The sequence below is a fragment of the Bidens hawaiensis genome, unplaced genomic scaffold (assembly GCF_021521415.1).
Source record: "Bidens hawaiensis isolate Kalapana, Puna unplaced genomic scaffold, B.hawaiensis_p1.1 tig00019700_1, whole genome shotgun sequence".
In the NCBI taxonomy this organism is placed as follows: Eukaryota; Viridiplantae; Streptophyta; class Magnoliopsida; order Asterales; family Asteraceae; genus Bidens; species Bidens hawaiensis.
The window spans coordinates 344,607-355,659 of record NW_027492995.1 but is presented as its reverse complement, the minus strand read 5'-3'; the positions used below and the strand labels follow the sequence as shown (position 1 = coordinate 355,659).

At 38.4% G+C, this 11,053-nt stretch overlaps 1 pseudogene across 1 annotated transcript; it reads right to left on the bottom strand.

Moving 5' to 3' along the window:
* On the bottom strand, positions 1–10,578 carry LOC143559131 (chaperone protein ClpB1-like; annotated as a pseudogene). The gene is made up of 5 exons (XR_013139884.1): positions 10,144–10,578; positions 1,671–2,242; positions 1,243–1,425; positions 288–1,186; positions 1–221 (listed from the first exon to the last, which is right to left on the bottom strand). The product of XR_013139884.1 is annotated as a chaperone protein ClpB1-like (transcript).
* Between the last annotated feature and the right edge of the window lie 475 nt (positions 10,579–11,053).

Genomic DNA, 11,053 nt, shown 5'->3' with positions numbered 1-11,053 from the left:
TCAATCATCCATGTCAGCAACGTCATCATCATCTTCTTCCTTAATCTCTATCGATTTCACAGCTTGTGTAACTTCACCACCATGTAACTCAATTTTTCCCCATTCTTGCCTGCATCTATATACACTTCATCAATCTCTTCTTTGATGAGCATTTTAGATAATTCAGTCACAACCCTCCTTTCTAGCCATCTTCTGATAGGTCTTGCCCCATATATATATACCTTATATGTCAGATAAACTCATATCAAAATTACTCCTAGTAACTAACAGTAAGTAATGATGTTTACCGGATCGTAACTCTCATTTAGTATTACATCTAAAGCTGCTTCTGTAACACCCAAAGCAACGCCTCTATCAGCAAGGCGAACCGCCACATCGTTCAACCGAAGTTTTGCAACTTTTCTTAACTCCACATTCAAAAGTGAATGGAACACCACTATCTGATCAAGCCTATTCAACAGCTCAGGTTTAAAGTGCCTCTTCACCTCTTGCATCACCATTTCATGAGCATTGACCGTTGCGGTTTTCCCTGACAGCCCGTTTAACATATGTTCAGCTCCAAGATTAGAAGTCATGATAATGACTGTATTTGTGAAGTCAACGGTGTGGCCTTGACCGTCGGTCAACCTTCCATCATCCAACACTTGAAGTAGGATGTTGAAAACCGATTGATGAGCTTCATCAAATAATACAACACTGTAAGGTCTTCTCCTCACGGCTTCTGTAAGTTGACCGCCTTCTTCATGACCAACATATCCGGGTGGAGCACCGATTAGTCGGGCCACTGAATGTTGCTCCGTGTACTCAGACATATCAATCCTTATAATAAGCTTTTCATCATCAAATAACTGCTCTGCAAGAGCCTTAGCAAGCTCTGTTTTCCCAACACCAGTGGGACCCAAGAAGAGGAACGAACCGGTTGGCTGCTGGGCTCGTCCCAAACCAGCACGCGACCTCAAAATCGCCTCGGCTACAGCCCCAACCGCTTGATCTTGGCCCACAACTCGCTGATGCAACCTGCAACTCTTGAACTATCACGTTTTCTTTCTGCTTCTTGTAATGCCCCAAAAAGTTCTTCCCGTTTCTGTCTTAACCAGCGAATTTTTTCAGCACATTCTTTTTCCTTCTTATATGCCCTCATTTGTGCTTCAAGTCTACCTCTCAAGTCCTCAAGCCCTTTTTCCACCTACAAAAGTCAGCACACTATAGTTAAAATTAAGCAAAAGACTTAAAAGAACTCACTGCAACAAGACGAGCTTTGTTCACTTCGTCTTTTTCCTTCTCTAAAGCATGAAGCTCAACCTCTAGCTGTACCCGCTTTCTTTCAAGATTATCAATTTCTTCAGGTTGGCTATCTAATTGCACCCTCACATTTGCACATGCTTCATCCATAAGGTCAATAGCCCTTATCTGGCAAGAAACGTGCTGCATACAAATTCCAACAAATTTATATAAGTGATTATATCTTGGATAAAGTTTGTACTTACAACAGAGTAGAAACCCTCAATATATAAAAGACTTGAAATTAGAAACATAACTTGGGCATGCGGGCTAAATGAAACTAACACCTAGTAATCTAATACCTATGTTTAACCGCTAGAAAATAACACCTAATAATCTAATACATGTGTTCAACCACTACTAAATATTTTATAAGAAATGAATCATACTTGTTATGTAACGGCTTGAAAGTTGAGCTGCAACCACAAGAGCACGATCAAGGATTCGAACACCATGGTGGCCTTCATACCTCTCTTTCAACCCTCTAAGAATGCTTATGGTGTCTGGAACACTCGGTTCAGCCACCAAAATCTGTTGAAACCGTCTCTCAAAGGCTGCATCTTTCTCCTCATATTTCCTATACTCTTCCAAAGTAGTTGCACCAATGCACCTAAGCTGACCCCTAGCCAACATGGGCTTCAAAAGATTTGCAGCATCCATGGACCCTTCTATTCGACCCGCTCCAAGAACAAGATGAATCTCATCAATAAATAATATCACCTTCCCTTCGGCTTCTTCCACTTCTTTCAAAACCGCTTTCAACCTCTCCTCAAACTCCCCTCTGTATTTGGTTCCAGCAACCAATGCCCCCATATCCAACGCCACAACGCGTGCGTCACTAAGATCTTTGGGTACATCACCTCTTACTATTCGCTTTACTAAACCTTCAACAATAGCAGTCTTGCCCACACCAGGCTCCCCAATAAGAACAGGGTTGTTCTTTGTTCTTTTGGATAGAACCCTAATCACTCTTCTAATTTCCTCGTCTCGCCCGATCACAGGATCAATCTTTTCCGCTTCCTCCATGAGATCACGACCGTAGGTTTGAAGTGCCTGCAAATTTGTATCCGCAATTGTAAGTATTAGAATTAGAGTATTCATGATTTCATGCTTTGTTTATTCAATGTGTATAAATAGTTGCTAGGTAATTTTGGTTAGGATGGTATCCATATCACATAGAATCAACTATTTTGATTACAATATAACTAAATAATATAATATCAATTAATGATATTGTTTTTATTTCTATTACACCCTAGTAGTCAAAGCAGAAGTGAATCGAATGCTCAGACTAGCCTGAAAGTCTTCCAAGAGAGCACACAGTAGTCCTTCTATGAAAATGTCAGCCACTTGATACCGTGATGGAACACTGAGAACACGCATTTGTCCTCGTTGTACTTGTTCGCGAACGATGAGGACGTCTAGCTCAATACGCTTGGTTCGTTGGTGTTGAAGCAGGTTTTTAAAAGGTAGATGACACTCACATTGTCACAATAAACAAGAGTGGCACGTGAGAGAGGATTATGAAGTTCGAGGAGCAGTTTGCGGAGCCAATAAATTTCGACTAGAAGGTTCGCAACGCCGCGATATTCTACTTCGGCGCTCGAAGGAGATATGGTGGCATGTCTCTTGGATGACCATGAGATGAGGTTATCGCCCAAATAAAGTGACGCAGGCCCAGGGGGTGTGCGAGCCGCACCTTCGACCGGGGCACGTAATTTTTGGGGGCCAAGACCTTTTTTATGTATATATATATTTATCGGTGAAAGATCTTGAATCAAACGACATCATAAATTTGTCGATTTGGTAGATACTTGTGGTGTTTAAAACTCGCCGGAAACTTAGCCTTGTCGAAAAAATACGTCGGAAATTCAACAGGTTTAAGGATGAAGATGATTCAAAATTCAGGTTTTAAGAAATGGCAAAAATGGCCCCTGTACTTTATTTCATAATTAAATCTATTATTTACGCACTCACCCCTTTTAGTTTTGTTTTAATTATACTTCACCCTTAACTTAACAATTTTTGATTCAACAACATACCATTTCGGCAATTAATCTATTAGTGTTTCAAAAATTAGGGTATTACATTAATAATATATTTTTGTTATGTTTATTGTTATAACATTAATTGTCGTTTATAAATATTAGCTTATATTTTTCGTTTTTCGTTAAGGCCTGTGGGCCTTTTTTTTGCTCAGCCGAGGTATTTAAATTTTCAGAGACGCCCTCTGATAAACACAGTACCCTGAAGTGGAGCGGCCGGTGTCTAGGCAACCCGCCCAATCAACATCTGTATAAGCGAGCATGAACGAAGAGGATGAAGGTCCTAATGTAAGGCCATAATCGACCGTCCCCTGAAAGTATTTAAGTATACGTTTTAACGCATCCCAATGATCTGACCGTGGGGAGTGCATGTACATGCACACTTGCTGTATCGCTTATGTGATATCGGGTCGTAAGTGTCAAATATTGTAACGTGCCTGCGAGACTTCAATACAAAGTCGGATAGGTGAACATATGACTCGAGGTTGCGCCGAGCTTACTGTTTGTATTAACCGGGGTGGCAATCGGCTTACAAGATTCCATACCTGCACGCTTGAGAATATATTGTGTATATACTTTCTGTGAGAGAAACACGGTGTTACCGATTCTATTTACTGAGATACCCAAGAAGTAGGTAAGGATCCAAGGTCTTTCATGGAAAATTCAGTTGCAAGGCATTTCAGGAGGCTCTGCCTAAAGGTTGAAGAGAAGGTTACCAATAGTATGTCAACTACATATAGTAAAAGATAAGCGATCTAATTGGCTTTATGAAAGGTGAAAAGTGACGTGTCACACAGACTTTGTTAAAACCCCATGGTGAGAACATAATCCGTGAACTATTGATACCACGCTCATGGGGCTTTCTTGAGATCGTAGAGAGAGTTTTTAAGAGATAACACATGATTTGGGAATCGTTTATCCCTGAAACTTAATGGATGCATGTAAACTTTTCATTCAACAAGTCGTGTAGAAAAGTGCTTCTCACGTCCAATTGATGACTGGCCAAAATTTGCAAAGTGCTATTGACAAAACTGTCTGAATCATGGTGGGGTTACCACAGGACTAAACATTTCTCCACAATCTATGCCCACCTATTGTAACTGACTTTCACATACGAGTCATGCCTTGTACCTTTCCAAACTGCCATATGCTTACAGTTTATGTTTAAACAACCACATACTACGTATGGCGTTCATATGTGGTTGACGTGGAAAATTTTTCCCAAGTCTCATTTTCAATTAGAGCATTGTACTCGTTAGTCATAACATTCGAACATTATGGTATATTGGTATTGATAAGGTGTGTATAGGGTTATTGGGAATAGGTATGATAGATTAGATGTGGAAATTTAGGAAGCGTTCTAGTTTGTATATCCCCTCCATGCCTCGTGTTCTCATTGTACAAGTCGGTGGTGTTGGAAATATGTACGGTTCGGGTCAAGTCAACGCGAGCCGACCCGGTTGTGACCCGAGAGAGTTACACCGAGGATAATGAACATCAAGCCCACTTAAATAGTTAACTAGGCTAGACACAATTAAATGAGATTATTGGTGGACAGGCTAGTGTGGTGATTGAGCTCGAAGCCCATTGGGTTTAATGGAGGATTAAACCCTAATCCTTTTCTATAAATATATTATATCTTTATCATATTATCTAACATATTCACTTAACACTAAAACCCTAGCCACCATCACCTACATACCGCCACCACCGCCACCTTGCTCCGGCGCCGCCACTGCCGGATTCCGGTCACCGCAGCTGCCAGCCACTGCCGGTGCCGCCGCTGCTGTTTGCGACTCCTGCCGCCGCCGTCCGCAGCCGTTGCCGTCATCGGATTTTGTTGTGTCGTCTCCTAGGTCCGCTTGTTACTCCTTGGTGTCTCTACTGGTTATTCGTAACCGAGATACAATTTAAATACTGTTATTTACGTTTAATGTTATTTGGTTGTTTAAATCTCGTACTCGTATCGTTTGTAACCGGATCCTCGTTTGGGTTTAGATATGGTGGTTATTAGTTTTGTCTTCCGCTATATAAGTTGTATTCTTTAAATATCTACTCTTTGTCTAATTAGTGTTCCTATGTACGTTTTGGTATTCATTACTTGATTGTGAATGAAATTTATATTATGGTTGATTTGTTTCATTTTTAGTTTTCATATAATGTATTGATTGTGGTATTACCGTTTTGGTTGTTGTATTACGGTTTGGTATTATAGACAATTGATTGTCGCTACCATATTATTATCGATACCAAATTTTGTTGAAAAAAATGAATAAAGTGGTACTAAAGCGAGTACCGTACCTAAAGTACTCGTACCATAAAATTTGGTATGGGTATGGATACCAGATTTACCGATTTTTGGTACGGTTACTTTCAGGTACAGTACGGTACAGTTAGTGCTCACCATGAATGCACCAACACCGACTTCTTCCGACCGATCTCTAATTAGGGCATCTTGGAGAAGACTTAAAATCAACATATCCATGCTTGTCATTGTGGTTGATGTGTTTTCCCAGAAACAAAGAAAGAAATTTAGGATTTCTTTTATCGGCTCAATTAACGCTCCGCCAATATCAATGTCTATAATGTACTGTTTTCAGCTGCAGCAGTATGCACAAGTCAAACATCGATAATTTTATGGATTAAGAGTTTTTCTTTATTGAAATGCTTACTTGAGTGAGAAACCATGGAAAAAATGATCAGAGAACTAGAGCAGCCATTGTTATGAATGTGGAAAGAAGCTTGGAAAAGATGAAGAGAGAGATAGAGCTCTAGCACCACCCAATGTGTCGACCGTGTTGGTCAGTTAATTCGTTAGGTTTGAAATAACAATTTTTAAATATTTTCAACCAGGACCAATCAACAAGGTTGAATGAAACCTTTGATTTGACTTTTCTTGGCACACCCTCATTGACTAATATTTGATTTTCATTTTTTTTTTCTTTTTGCAAACTTGATTTTACGTATAACTGAAGTTTTCTTTAATAACTTACAATATCTAGATACTTTTTGAATGATAAATACGCAGTCTCATTTAGTTCTTTTTAACATGTCGAAATAAGTTTTGTGAAAAATGGATTTCTTGAGATTTTTTTTTATAATATGGTGTAGTATAATGTTTTAGTGAAATTTTGGATTGAATTAAGTTGTGTAGGTTAGGTATGAGCGTTTTCAGTACCGGTATCGAATTTGGTATCGATTTGGTACCGTCGATACTAAATCGGTACCAAATTTTGAGTTTTTGGTACTGGTACTTACCTGTATATCCCGAATTTTGCACGAAATACAGGTACTAAATCGATACTGATACTAGAATGAATATTTTGGTACCCGTATCAAATATTTCAAATTTTCAGATAATGTAGTGTTTTCAATGTCTATAATTTATTGATCTATAATTTTCAGGATCAATGTCTATAATGTACTGTTTTCAACTCATCCCTGGTGTAGATAGAACAAATGGAAATCATAATCATAGGTTTTTCGGCTTGAACCACCCATTGATTTTTCAAAATCCATTGATGTAAAAGCGTAGAAATACCGTTGGAAAATGTGTATATCTTTTGGTGTATAACTTTTAATTTAGATTGATTAATATTTATAGTGGTAAAATTTATTATTATTATTATTATTATTATTATTATTATTATTATTATTATTATTATTATTGAAAATGACCCATATAATGGCCACATTACCTTTTTAATTACAACGTACACAATACTCGGGTAGGAGAACCAAAAATATGCTACCGGATTTTGGTACTCGAGTTACGCCCCTAAGAGTATTCTTAAGCCGTCTTTTATAATTATGTGAGGGGAATTTGTAATTATAGGGTGTGGTTGTGAGTGTAAATTATATGGTGAAGAGATAAATGTAGTGATTTTTTGTAAATCTTGAGAAAACTTTGTTTGCCCATATTTAATTTTTAATATTTGTTGAATTAATTTTGAGTAAAGAAGAGAGAAAACTGTAATGATAAATGTATAAAAAATATTATTTAATTGAATAGGAGAGAGATATCAGATATGTAGTGTTTTTTAGTGTAATTATAGAGATATGGATGGAGGACATGCTGGGAATGCTCTAATATCGTTATTAAAAATTGGATTATGTAGATGGTCTAAGAGAGAAAAACTAAACATCAAATATATGGTAATTTGATTTACTAAAGGCCAAAGGGTCTTACTGTGGACACCCCAGACACCCCTAAATAAGAAGTGTAGAACACTATGTGTAGTGTATAGGGTACACTTTTGTCTTATATATTATACTCTTTTCGTCGCGTACAGTGCTATACGCGGCGTATATGGTACAACTAACAACCAAGGACTAGTTATGATTGTCCTAGGTTGTCGGGGCGTTGTTGGGTCTACATTTAGTGGTTTGTACTTAGTTCATTTTGATGTATTTTATGTCTGAGTGTTTGGGTATGTAAACCGAGGTTATTTAAAAGGATCTCGGTGGGCTTGGGCTTTGTTGGGCTAGGTTGTTTGTTTCCCTATATATATAGATAACATGTATTGGGTTGGGGATGACCGTTCATATTTGTTACCGTGGTGAACGAGTTTGTGTAACCTACTGCTTAAGCACCCGAAATTAATACAACGTGTGTTTTGAAGCAAGATCTTGTGTTCTTTACGTATTGTTATTAATTGTCTTGAATCACCCTACGTTATTATCCGCAATAACGTTGGTTTGTTGATATCATATTGCGGTTTCGGGACTTACAATTGGTATGAGAGTCTTTTGAACCATTCAAGGCTCGGTTTGATATTAACAAGATTCGAGATCTCGAGGTTTTTGTGGTGTTTGTGTGTTTTTCCGGCGAGGTTCTGATCGGAGAAGAAGGAGATTTTCTGGTTTGGTCAAGGATCTCATTATCCTTGGAAACAATTTGAATCCCATAAAATTAGGGATTTAGTTGTTACCAAAGTAAGCATGTCAAACGCGTTTTGGATGTTCTCGGTTGTGTTTCTTAGTTTTTGCTTATTAAACAAGAGCTCTTTGCCAAAAAATAAGGGTTTTCGGCCAAGATCTAGTGATTTCGGCCAGACTAGACCGTTCGGCTTCCAATTAGTGTTCTCGGCTAAAACCGGGAGTTCTTCATCACTTTTGATCATTCTCGGTCAAAATTGTGGGTTCTCGGTCAACGCTCTCTGTTCTCGGTCAACGATTGGTTCTCGTTCAACGCATACTGTAATTTAAATTTGGGCCTGATAGACCTTACTTGGGTTTTGATTCCTGGACTATAAAACATTTGGACTTACTAAACTGAAATGGATCATATAATTAGTACTAATGGATCATCCAATGCTTCTCTAAGAACTGGACTCCATTATGGGAACCACTACTCGCTTACCCCGTCTGCTGTCTCATGGGGGGTTTAGCGAGTGGAAATTTAGATTCGAGAAATATGTTAAGATGAAAGATGCCAAAATTTGGATAAGCATAGTTAGGGGTCCCCAAGTCATCACTTACCAACGTAAGAATTCTACGGAAATTGCTGTGAAACCTGTTGCGATGTATGATGATGATGATCTTGTTAAATAGAAGAGGATGAAAAGACACTTTCAACTTTGACTATGGCACTCTTACCTGAGATTGCCCTAGGTTTTAGAGAACTGCAATCTGCTAAGGAACTGTGGGAAGCATTGATTGAGGTGTATGAAGGGAATGAAGACATGAAGAGAAGTCGACAAGATCTGCTACGACAAAAATTTAATATGTTTAATCATGTTTTAGAAACTCAGCTTCATAGGTTCATAGCTCTTGTGACTGAGATGAGATCAGCAAGCATCAATTTAACAGCTGCTGAAACAAACAACAAGTTGGTGAACTCATTGCCTCAAAGTTGGGATATGAATGTTGCAGCTATTAAGAAGACGAAAGACCTCAACAAGCTAACACTGTCTGATGTATATCACTACAAGAAAAGTGACCATCAGGGACTAAATTTTTAGGGACTAATATATTAGTCTCGAATACATGGTATCTAGGATTGATTTATTAGTCACTGATAATATTAGGGACTGGGTTTTATATGCCTGATGTTAGTGACTGATAATCAGTTGCCAATACTTTGACATCTTATCTAAGACTAAATTTCAGTCCCAAATGTGTCTAGGAAATATAAGGTTGTTGTGAAAATTTATTAACGACTGAATTTCAGTCCCAAATATGTACAGAAAAATTAGTTAAATGAATGGTGACCGATAATGAGTCTCTAACTTAGAAGGAACATATTAGAGACTAGGACTAAACTATTAAAGACTTGTGTTTTAGTCTCAAATACTTGGTAATTGGGACTGTTTTTTTAGTTGCTGATGCATTAGGGACTGATTTTTACGCAACATATTTTAGTGTCGGGAACACTCGGTTCAACCACCAAAACCTGTTGAAACCGTCTTTCAAATGCTGCATATTCCTTCTCCACATATTTCCTATACTCTTCCAAAGTGGTTGCTCCAATGCACCTAAGCTGACCCCTAGCCAGCATAGGCTTGAAAAGATTAGCAGCATCCATGGACCCTTCGGTTCGACCAGTTCCAAGAACAAGATGAATCTCACCAATGAATAATATCACCTTCCCTTGTGCTTCTTCCACTTCTTTCAAAACCGCTTTCACCCTCTCCTCAACCCCCTCCCTCTGCATTTGGTTCCAACAACCAACGCACCCATATCCAACGCCACAACACGTGTGTTACTAAGATTGTTGGGTACATCATCTCTTATTATCCTCTTTGCTAAACCTTCAACAACCGCGGTCTTGCCCACATAGGGCTCAAGAACAGGGTTGTTCTCTGTTCTTCTTGACAGAACCCTGATCACTCTCCTAATTTCCTCGTCTCGCCCAATCACAGGATCAAGCTTTCCCGCTTGCTCCACAAGATCACGATCATAGGTTTTAAGAGCCTGCAAAGTAGTATTTGCAATTTTAAGGTTTTGTACTCCAGTTCTCACTCCAGGTGTACTAACTCTAGATTTTTTTAACAGACCCCGACTAGGGAATCTTCTAGAAGACCTAAAATAAGCTGATCCATCGTTTTGATTATAAAGGTATTTGCTTGATTAAAAACCATGCCAGCTAAATTGGATGCATCTGCACCACCTGCATTGCTAATTGCTTGCCAGAATATGTCGTTCGGGTCGGAGATCAAAGCAGCCGCGATATGTATCGGTGTGAACATCATGTATCTTATTGTCGTTGATATGTACAATACCAAAATTAGCAATTTCCCACAAAACAAAGAAAGAAGAGTTAAGTGTCATTTTAGTACATGTGGTTTGTTTGATTATGCAATTTTAGTACCTTTTTTGAATTTTATGCAAATGGCTACTTCACATTTCTAAAACTTGCCATTTTAGTACCTTTTTCTAACCTCGTTAATTTTTGCTCGTTAAGTTGGGGGTAAAATGGTAATTTCATTTATATTATTTATTTAACAAATCAAAAGTTTGCTTCATATTAAATATATACACATGTACTTCTAAATTTCCCCAATCCTCAAGAACCCTAGTTTTCAAATTCCCTAATTGATTGATGAAATGCCCACGTTCATGGAAGTTGGCAGAGGGTGTTACACCACGGTGATAGGTTGAGTTGATTGAACATAAAATGATACCTGGGTGATGTCGAATTGATGGGTAGTAGGTTTGTTCGGAGTTTAGGTCGCGACGGCGAGTCCCGATTTGGTCATACAGAGGGTGTTGAGAAAAATTGAGGG